The sequence below is a fragment of the Lathyrus oleraceus genome, chromosome 5 (genome assembly GCF_024323335.1).
Source record: "Lathyrus oleraceus cultivar Zhongwan6 chromosome 5, CAAS_Psat_ZW6_1.0, whole genome shotgun sequence".
NCBI classification, from domain to species: domain Eukaryota; kingdom Viridiplantae; phylum Streptophyta; class Magnoliopsida; order Fabales; family Fabaceae; genus Lathyrus; species Lathyrus oleraceus.
In genome coordinates, this window is record NC_066583.1 from 561,565,343 (window position 1) to 561,577,123 (window position 11,781).

General features: G+C 38.0%; 1 non-coding gene across 1 annotated transcript; it reads right to left on the reverse strand.

The window, feature by feature from the left end:
* Window positions 1-6,486: 6,486 nt before the first annotated feature.
* Window positions 6,487-6,593, reverse strand: LOC127090095 (small nucleolar RNA R71). The gene has a single exon (XR_007791628.1). It is a non-coding gene; the product is annotated as a small nucleolar RNA R71 (small nucleolar RNA).
* Between the last annotated feature and the right edge of the window lie 5,188 nt (window positions 6,594-11,781).

The following is an 11,781-nucleotide window of genomic DNA, read 5'->3' on the forward strand; positions in this document are numbered from 1 at the left end:
CCCAAATTCCCTTAGACATTAGAATCAAGCAACAAACCATGCGCACAATATTAACTTGAAGATAAAGGCATCAAATAAATATAGCCACATCCAAGCTTTAGCCACTCTATGATCTTCTTCAAATTTGCCCGTGTAGTAGATGAATTCCACAAGTCACAGGTTCAAAGCAACAACTTCACAATGATCATGTTGCATATGAACTCAAAGGGATCTTCCATAATGTATCAGATGAAGTTTCAAATTGCAAGCACTTGGTTACATGAAAGTTGGCATTGGCCAAGTCCTTTGCATAGGGAATGTTGCCTAAATTCTCAGTCCAATTGTCTCAGATCAAACAAACAGTCCACACAAGATATTTTTTAGGGTTTTTGTTCTTATTATGTACATTAATGGCCAAAGACCATACAAGCAAACACAATATACACAAGCAAAATATATCACAAAATATGGTCCAAATGGACAAAGTGAAAATGACATTAACATAAACAATTAGAATGGTATGAATAATGGCAAATGAATAGAAGCTTAAAAATTATAGTGCATTAAAAGTAAATGGCTTGAAATTAAATGTTAGTTGTTAATAAGTTAGAAGTTAGTATTGTTTTTGCTTTTTATTTTTTAAGTCATTCTTTGGAGAACACTCAACCCACTTATCACAAACATGGATCCTTGAACCAAGACATCTTCCAAAGGAAGGAAAAAAGGCCAAGTTTCCACACAATACCATGAAAGAGGGGAGACTTACAATCTCACTAACTAGAATGATATGTCTTTTGTGTCACAAATTTAGTGATATGTTAAGCAATCGTAATTGGACTTATGTAGAAGTCACAACTATTTGAGGCCGGGTAATAGAATTTTGGTGTTAATGCATGTTAGACGCATAGTATAATGGACTATGCTCATGAAACAAACCACACACAAAAAGAATATGCAAAAGAGGTGACCTAATCTCATCCACACTTATGTTGATTTTACAATCAACTAGCCTTAGGAGATTGAGATATCATAGGTCAAATGAAATGGATGCATAAAGAAAGGGAATTAGATGAAGAGGGAGGGGAATGGATCAAAACTCAAATTGGACAAAGGAGGACTTTTATCAAATTAAGATCATTCATTCATTTTGGGAGATGGAATGTACATTCCATCAATCCCCTAAATCCGATGATCTTAACCTAACAAAGTCAAATCAACCTTGACCAAGGCCCAACAACATAATTCAAACTTCTACAAACAATCAAAATGGCTCAACACAATTATTTGGCATTTATTCAATTTAAAAATACTAAAAATAATGCATTAAATTAAATATGGTTTGTCAAATTCCTAAAACCTCATCAAAACACCAAAGAAATGGCCATGAAATTTATCATAGATCAAACAAAGTTAAAGGACCTTGGAGAAAAAATTTCAGAATTTTTAGAGACTTAAAAGTATTTTTAAACAATTAAAAATATTCACAAAATCAATTAAATCATGAAAAATATTAATAATGTTCCAAAAAATAATTTTAATTCAAAATATGAAAGAGGATTTTATTTAAAATTTTTTGGTGAAACTCTCATATTTTTTGGATCAATATTAAAATTAATATGAATTAATGAAAATAAAACTAATTAAATGAAATTCAAATAATCAGAAAAAACGTGGACCACTTGATCTCCCTCATTAATTGAGGTGGCAGATCAAGTGGTCTAAAATGGCGTTCCACCAAACACACGAGTCAGTGCGCCACACCAATGGTATTCAAAAGCAACGCTCAGGATTAAAACAATTTGAACTGATCATGTGGCTCAGAACCTGCCCAGCACACCACCGGTGCTGAAACTCCGGTCACCTTCTTAGGCGAGGCTCACCGGACTGGTTCAGTCATCACCATCACATAAATGAAAAAGGAGGACATGATCTGAAAGAAAAAATGGCGTAGAGCACGAATCTGACCTTAATTTTAACTAACTCCAAATATATAGAAAGATATAAGGAGTTGAATTTTGAGGTGTGTCAACTGAGTTGTTTCGATTTGACCTCAAAGCAACTCAATCTTCTTGCCTATATTGGTAGGACTTCAAACAACCAAAGATCCAAGAGAATTGATGAGAATTGAGTGAGCATCAAAGAGAAGATTTTTTTTGGAAAATACCTTCAATGTTATGCAGAACTGGATCTTGCTTACTTCAAACTTTGCTTGATCACCTTCATGAAGCTTGTAGAAGTGGCTTGGCAATGGAACAAAGCTTTGGATCCTGGAGTTTTTGAATCTCCAAACAGTGAGATTCAAACTCAATTTTCAGATTGAAAATTCTTAGGTTTTCCTTTGAATTGTGAGGGTTTGAAAAGAGGGGAAAAAGCTGGCGCGCCAGGGATCCTTCAAATGAGCTAAGAGGGCATGTATATATAACATAAGGGAGTGATATTTGCACACTTGCATTTACTTCTAAATTTGGCAATGTCATGCACAAGCTTGCATAGGCGTGTACAGGCCCATGAAGCAATCCATTTTGGTCCAAATTCAACTGTTCTGAAGTCTCAAAAAATATTGAATAGCAAGGCAATGTGAAATGGTGTTTTGAACGTTTGATCCTTCCACTTGATGCAGACCTGTTAAGACCATGCGCAGCCCTAGCAAACCTCATCCAAAATGCATGAAATAGGACTCTTTCGAAAACTTAGATCAAGGGGAACAACATGGATGTTGGACACTTTTTCATTTGGAACTTGGATCATGGTGAATTTTGAGGTGGAAGTTTGGAAACTTCAACATGTTGAAAATTTTCCTAAGTGTCAAGTCATATACCTCAATGTTCCACCTTAATTAACTTTTCATGTGAGCTCTAAATTAGATAGGTGTCTTCATAAAATTTGTATCTCCTTCAAAAAACTTCAAAATGGTCACCAATTTCATGTCATCTGGATTTAGGATGATATAGTTATGCATTTTTGAAGTTGAGGAAAATCACTTGTTCAATGGTATAGGGCAAAAATGACCTATAATGTATCCTCATATCACATGCTCATAAAAGTTGAATTAGCTCTCATTCCACAAATCAAAGTTGAAGTAGACATCTTTAATTTCATTGTGAAACTTGGAAATATTTCATATCATAAAAATTGAGCAAGTTATGGCCTTGGGAAGTTGACTTTCAAATTAGAATTTAGACAAAATGACCTATAATGTTTCAACATAGAAAATGATTTTCCAAGAAAAACCAGCTCTAGGTCTCAACATTAAAGTTGTTAGGAATGTAATTTAGAGTAACTTTTATCTTAGAATCATTTTCATGTGGTGAAAATTATAGGAGATAGGGTCTAGGGAGATCCAGTTTTGATCAGATGAATTCATCTGGCCAACCACCATTAACCAACTTGCTAACTTCCAATTCTCTTGACTTTTTAGGCTTATGGTAGATCATATATGCATAAGATGATGAAATTTGAAGTTTACCTTTATAAATTTGATCAATTGGTGAGGAATCTTGTTGAAGAAGTTACTCAAGATACTCAGACAAACTAGGGTTTCCAAGGCAAACCACCTCCAAACCCTTGAATCATACTTGATCAAAATAACATATGAAGATCATGAGGACTCATATATAATGATTTGAGACATTGTGGATCCATCCTTGGTTATGCTTTTAGTCATGAGGGTCTTAAACCCTAGATATGAGCTTGCTAGATCAATGGGGATCATGCCCTACTTACAAAAGAGTTAGGCAAATGCAAAGACATATTTTTGGTATATTGGTTAGAAAAATGATAATGTACAAGTATGATACAATCACATGGTGCTTGGTGATCTCTCCCAAAATAAACCCAATGAAAAAGGGGTAAGGAGGATGCCAAGGTATGATCCCAATGTTAATGCATATGATGAAATTGCATGAGGGATCTTAGGGTACAAATTGGGGTCTTACAGCTGCCCCTATTAAAGGACATTCTAACTGAGGAAGTGAAGGTTAAAATCTTCGTATCGACTCAGTAGAATAGGCTTAAATAACAACATATAGAAACAAATTTTTGTCCCTAAGAGACCTCATGATGCATATGATTTGAATGTAAAAGCAAATTCTTTGTGGGGAAATGTTTCCACAAAGGGAAAAAATCAGAGAGACCGAAGATCCGTGGGGGCATAAAGCATTCCATAAGGAAAACTCACTGGGGGAGAAAAAGATTCTGAGGGAATAAAAATGGGTTATGCGTAGGCCAGGTTACGACTTAAAAACTACGGGGAGATGATAACGCGAAAATACATCAGATATTTGCCTCGATTTACACTCAAAGATCATACCACTTTAATCAATATTCCGATTATTCCGCAAGTATTCGAGGTGTTTTTGCAGGTATTTAAATCTCCAAGCATTAATGAGCAAAATGAAGAAAAGGAAGAAAAATAAGAAGAAACAGATGAGAAAGCACAGGAAAAAGCAGAAAACCAGAATGCAGAAATTGTTGATGTGACGACCGTCACAAGCCCCATGATGATCGTTACGACCCAGCCTGTGACGACCGTCACAGGCCCATGACGAGCGTCACGCGGCCAAAATTTACGCTTTGAAACAGTCAATCAGAGGCACCCAAACGTGCCTAAATTTTCTCCATCAGCATGACTCCCCCGTGGATTCCTCATTCAACCAGTCTTCCTTAAATTTCTCAACCGCCAAGACCTACCAAGGCAATATATAAAGGACCAAAGTTGGAAAAATTAGAACATCTACACATACGCTCTACAATTGATTTTTTTTACAGCATTCTAGATTTTTAGTTATTTTCTTTTCAGCAACTTTGTTTCCGTTGCCTTAGTTCATTTGCCATTCTTTTTAGAATTTCCATTTTCCCTTTTTGTTCCAGTTTTCCAGTTAGCCATAGTAGTAGTTTCCTACACTGGGGAAATACTACACTTTATTTAATTTAGTAAGCAATTGTATTGAAGAAGCAGAATCCTACCGACTTGTGGAGGACTGCTCAAGTACTCCAAGATTCGCCGTACTCTGTTACTTCAATTGCCAGGTTTTTATTAAAAAATTTATTATTATTGCCCAGTTATTATTATAATTATGTTTGTCGCAATGTTGATTTGTTTATGCTCTGTGTTTGCTCTATTTAACATGTCCGGCTAAATTACCGGCATCGGTATGTAGCAATTTAATTAGATGGGATTTAATAATAATAAGTGAAAACTCTTTTTCTCAAACAATCTTTTAGGCTGAGGTTTTTAATTTAAATTTAATTAACTTTATCACAAAAGCGTGAGAATCTATTTAATACGATTTCGCCACGAGAGTGGGAAATTAACTAAGGTGAGAACCAACAATCGCGAGAGCGTGAGGCTCGAGCTGGATAGTAAAAATTAGGCATTGAGTTTAAAAACAGCGAGAGCACTTTAAAAGCAATTAGAACTTATTTATTTTCAAAAAGTAATTTTAACTTCAAATGGGACAGCGAGAGTGTACATTCAAACTTAAAGTTATAGGCCAAATCAACAATCACGAGAGTGTGAGATAAAGCTTTTTAAATAAATATTTTTTACTGAGAGATATTTGGCATTTAAACTATTCACCGGTGACTTATCGAATCCCTGACAATTAATGCGTTGCATACTGATTCCTTCCATCAATTCTTTCTTAAAACTAAATTTCCCCTAGATTTAATATTCTGCACCCGAACTTCTACTAATCATTCCCTTAGCTAAACATAGTGACGTTAGTAACACTAGTTTGACCATAGGTCCCTGTGGGATCGATATCTTTTAAAACTAAAGCGACTGGACTGTGCACTTGCAGTCAAGTACCCGATAGACTATATTTTAAATATAGCCACGACAAGCATCAAATTTTTGGCACCGTTGTCGGGGATCTGATATAGTCGAATAGTGAGATTCTTTCGTTGCACGGTATAGACTAAGGTAAAAATAAAAACTAATTTACTCTCCCTTATTTCCCCTGATTGTATGCCAAGTACTCGCTCACAAAGCGATAACTTAGCACCACCAGTCCCAGAATTAGAGCGTTTCTTATACGTAAGACGCCGAATACACGAATATCAACAAAAGTACGATATTCCCGATATCTTCTCTCCTACTAAACCAGAAGAAAAACCAACCATGACTGAAGCAGGACCACAAAATCGTCCTCTTAAATTCTACGCTACCCCGTCCCAATAAGAACCTCATAACAGCATTACTGCCCCCCCTATCTATCGAAATGATTTCGAGCTGAAACCCTCACTATTATCTACAATCCAACAACATCAATTTGCTGGAAATCCTACGGACGATCCTAATGAACACCTGACCAAGTTTGTGCAGTACGCAGATACTGTAAAGGCTAATGGTGTATCTCAAGATGCGATAAGACTGTGCCTCTTTCCTTTCTCACTAAGAGATAGAGCTTTGGCTTGGTTGCAATCCTTGCCCTCCAACTCCCTTACGACATGGGAAGAATTGAAGAACGTTTTCTTATCCCGATATTTCCGCCGAGCAAAACTGCTATGATGAGAGCTCAAATCAATGGATTTCGACAAAAAGATGTAGAATCTCTCTACGAAGCGTGGGAGAGATACAAAGATATGATGAGGATATGTCCACATCATGGTCTCGAAGACTGGGTGATCATTCACACATTTTACAATGGGATTCTGTATAACACAAGACTAACAGTAGACGCTGCCGCGGGCGGTGCACTTATGGACAAGCCATACAACGAAGCCTATCAACTCAATGAAAACATGGCCCAAAACCATTGCCAATGGGGAGGTGAAATAACTCCAATAGAAAAGTCCCAAGCAAAGGGTGGAATTTACGGAATCAATAGCCTTGACCATGTTCATGCCAAGGTAGATGCCCTTGTTCAAAAATTAGACAACTTAACCATACCACCCGCAGCCACCATGGCTACTGTAACTCCAAACTATGAGTTATGTGGAAACCCTGGACACACTGCACAAGAATGTCAGATATTAGCAGGAGTCCCAACCGATCAAGTAAACTACGCACAAGGAAATCCCTATTCGAATACCTACAACCCAGGTTGGAAAAACCATCCTAATTTCTCGTATAAGAATAACAACGCCCTGTATGCACCTGGCCAAGCACCAGCTGTTCCGCCTGGATATCAAAAGCCAGCTAATAATGCTCCTAACGTGCCTAGGAAGTCAAACCTCGAATTAATGATGGAAAGCTTCATAGCTACCCAAGCTCAAACAAACAAAGACTTCTTGAACCAAAACATACATACTAGCGAGCAACATAAACAACTAGCGAGCAAAGTAGACGCCTTAGCCACCCACAATAAAATGCTTGAAACACAGATTTCACAAGTGACTCAACATCAAGCATCTACAGCCGCTCCAGCTGGAACATTTCCTAGACAGCTGCAACCTAATCCAAAAGGACATGCAAATGCCGTTATACTGAGGAGTGGAAAAGTAATAGACGGACCCGTAGATCCAAGACTCCAAAACCCTGCCATGTGCCAAAAACCAGATAAAACCTCAACTGAGCAGGTGAATGAACCAAAGGAAAAAGAAGATAAAACCCCAAGAGGCCAAAGAGAAAGAGAAACCTTATGTGCCTCCGCCTCCTTATAAACCACCCATTCAGTATCCCCAAAGACTCACAAGTTCTAAAACTGCGAGTCAATTTAGGAAATTTGTTCAACTTTTGAATCAACTAAACATTACGAAAATTCGTCATAGACAAAGCTCTATGCGATCTAGGTGCCAACATTAATGTAATGCCCTTAACCATCTGTAAAAGGCTCAGTATGGGAGAATTAAGACTAACCAAGATGTTTGTTCAATTAGCTGACCGCTCAATCAAATATCCTATCGGTATACTAGAGAATGTCCCCGTACATGTAGGACAATTTTACATTCCAACAGACTTCATAATCATGGACATCAAAGAAGATGCCAGTACACCTATCATACTAGGAAGGCCATTCTTGGCTACCGCCGGAGCCATAATAGACGTAAACAGAGGTAAGCTAACATTCGAAGTTGGAGAGGAAAAGGTTGAATTCATCTTGACCCAATTGTTACAAGCGCCAGCTATAGACGACACTTGTTATCTACTCGATGTCATAGACGAGTGTGTGAGAGAGATGGAGATGCAAGAAACGACATACTCTGACATGATGAAAATCCAAATCCCTCCAATATTTGAAGACGATAATTGGCATGAACCATACCAAAACAAAAGTCTAAGCGAATGCTTAGCACTTACACCCAACCACATGCCATGCCCAAAGAAACCTGACTTGGAATTAAAAGCACTACTAAAGAACCTAAGATACGAATTCTTAGACACGGAACTAAAAAGACCAGTAATAGTCAACGCTGATTTGGGACATATGGAAACTGAGAAATTACTAGATGTCCTAAGAAAATATCCAATTGCGTTAGGATATAACATCGCCGATCTAAAAGGAATAAGTCCTTCTATCTGTATGCATCGTATTATGCTGGAGGAAGATTGTAAAACCTCTAGAGAACACCAGAGAAGGATCAACCTAATCCTAAGTACGGTAGTCAAGGATGAAGTAAAGAAGCTACTAGATGCTGGAATCATATACCTGATCTCCGATAGTCAATGGGTTAGCCCCGTTCATGTAGTACCCAAGAAAGGGGGTGTTACAGTTGTTAAGAACGAGGAGGGCGAGTCCATAGCACAAAGAGTTGTGACCGGAAGTAGAATGTGCATCGACTATAGAAAACTAAACAAAGCCACTCGGAAATATCATTTCCCTCTACCCTTCATTGACCAAATGCTTGAACGATTGGCTAAGCATTCTCACTTCTGCTATCTAGACGGTTATTTAGGATTCTTTCAAATCCCGATCCATCCTGACGACCAAGAAAAGACTACCTTCACATGCCCTTATGGTACATTCGCTTACCGACGAATGCCATTTGGATTATGGAAAGCTCCCACAACATTTCAAAGATGCATGATGGCAATATTCGCTGATTTTATAGACGGCATCATGGAAGTCTTTATGGACAACTTTTCTGTTTGTGGGCAGAGTTTTGAAGGATGTCTATCAAACCTTAAAATGCTACTCGAAAGATGCGTAAAGGTAAACCTCGTTCTAAACTGGAAGAAATTCCATTTCATGGTTCAATAAGGAATCGTGTTAGGTCACGTGGTATCTGATAGAGGAATTGAAGTAGACAAAGCTAAGATCGAAATCATAGAGAACCTTCAACCTCCTAAAACCGTTCGAGAAATACGAAGCTTTTTAGGACACGCCGGTTTCTACCGATGTTTTATCAAAGATTTCTCTAAAATTACCAAGTCACTTACGGGTTTATTAATGAAAGACACTGATTTTATATTTGATGAAAAATGTTTAACAACGTTCAACCAATTAAAAACATCTTTAATCACCGCACCCATAATGCAACCACCTGACTGGAGATTACCTTTCGAAATCATGTGTGATGCGAGTGATTACGCAGTAGGCGCAATACTAGGACAAAGAAAGGATAAGAAGCTTCATGCTATTTACAATGCAAGTAGAACACTAGATCCAGCCCAAATGAACTACGCCACCACTGAAAAAGAACTTCTAGCCGTCGTGTTCGCTTTGGAGAAATTCCGTTCCTACCTTGTAGGGGCAAAAATTATCATCTATACCAACCACGCCGCTATTAGATATCTGTTAAGTAAGAAGGGTGTCAAACCAAGACTTTTAAGATGGATCCTTCTCTTACAAGAATTTGACTTAGAGATAAAAGATAAGAAAGGTACTGAAAACGTAGTAGCAGACCACTTATCACGAATCATAGGGAATAAACCTGAACAAATTCCAATTAATGATGATTTCCCTTACGAACGAATCATAGCCCAAATGGAAAGTGACATGTCTGAACTAGCGATAAGCGATACCAAAATAGAAGAATTCGTGGAAGAAATACATGCGAATGCAACTCTGCCATGGTATGCTGATTTTGTCAACTACCTAGTTGTCGGAGTACTTCCACCGGACCTATCTTACCAACAAAAGAAGAAATTCTTCCATGACCTAAAACAATACTACTAGGATGAACCTCTAATTTTCAAAAGAGGTACCGACGGTATTTTCCCCCGATGTGTTCCTGAGGATGAAATAGATAACATAATCTCTCATTTCCATTCCGCTCCCTATGAAGGGCATGCAAGTACCTCAAAGACCTGTATTAAGATCCTGCAATCAGGTCTCTTTTGGCCTACTCTATGGAAAGATGTCCATAATGCGGTTATAAAATGCGACTGGTGCCAACACACTGGCAACATCTCAATACGCGATGAAATGCCACAAACAGGAATCTTAGAAGTAGAAGTCTTCGATGTATGGGGGATTGACTTCATGGGACCTTTCCCAGCCTCTTTTGGTAATAAGTACATACTCGTTGTTGTCGACTATGTTTCAAAATGGATCGAGGTTGTAGCCTCTCCGACAAACGACACATTTGTAGTGAATAAGATGTTCAAGAACATTATATTTCCTAGATTCGGTGTGCCAAAACTAGTAGTTAGTGACGGTGGCTCCCACTTCATATCAAATATCTTTGGAAAACTTCTTCTGAAGTATGGAGTCCGACACCGTGTAGCAACACCTTATCACCCACAAACTAGCGGGCAAGTCGAAGTCTCGAATCGAGAAATCAAACAAATTCTAGAAAAGACTGTAGGAATATCCAGAAAAGACTGGTCATCTAAACTGAACGAAGCTCTTTGGGCCTATAGGACGGCTTACAAAACCCCAATAGGAGCCACACCCTTTAAACTAGTCTATGGTAAATCATGTCATCTCCCTGTGGAATTAGAACACAAGGCATATTGGGCAATTAAGACCCTAAATATAAACTATACTTCCGCAGGCGAAAAACGAATTCTGGACATTCACAAATTGGAAGAGCTGAGACTGGACGCCTATGAGAATGCCAGGATATACAAAGAGCGAACCAAAAAATGGCATGACAAGCGCATTTCTAGGAAGGAGTTTAATATCGGCAACATAGTGCTACTATTTAATTCAAGACTTAAAGTTTTTCCAGGAAAACTTAAATCTAGGTGGTCTGGCCTTTTCAAGATCACCAAAGTCCTCAAAAGTGGTGTGATAGAAATAAAAGGTAGGAATAGTGAACCTTTTATAGTAAACAGGCAGTGATTAAAGCATTATCATAATATTGAAAATAGAGACTATTCGAACAGTCTCAGACTCATAGAGCTGCCCGCTCAACCCCAAACCTAGTACACCGCGACGCTACTGTCGAACTTACGACATTAAACAAAATTCTTAGTGGGAGACAACCCACCTGTTCTTCTATTAGTTATCTTTGTTACACCCTATTTTCCTTCTTTGATTTTCTTCTTTATTTTTTTGCTCCCCTCTTCTTGATTCTTTGCAGTCATTCTTGTTGCTTCTAGTTACTAACTAAGACATATTGGATACTGATAAACAGGAAAATTACTAACTAGTAAGTTACTTACTTTCATCATGCAACAAGTAGATACAGTTTTTCAGAGGCGGAGTTCAGAGAAGGCGGTATGATTATCTAGCTCAGAAGGATATGGCATTGACCATTTATTATGATGAACCTACCATGGATAAGTTAGGTATCCAAGATAGCATCCTATTTATGTTTAACCAGCTAGGGTGGGAGAATGCAGCTATTAAGAGACGGTTTGTCACTTACCGTGAACTAACCTTAGAATTACTTAGCTCCTTGGTTTACACCCCCGAGCATGGTTACGGACTTAACAAAGGGTTGATATCCTTTAGGCTGTTTAGCATGGAC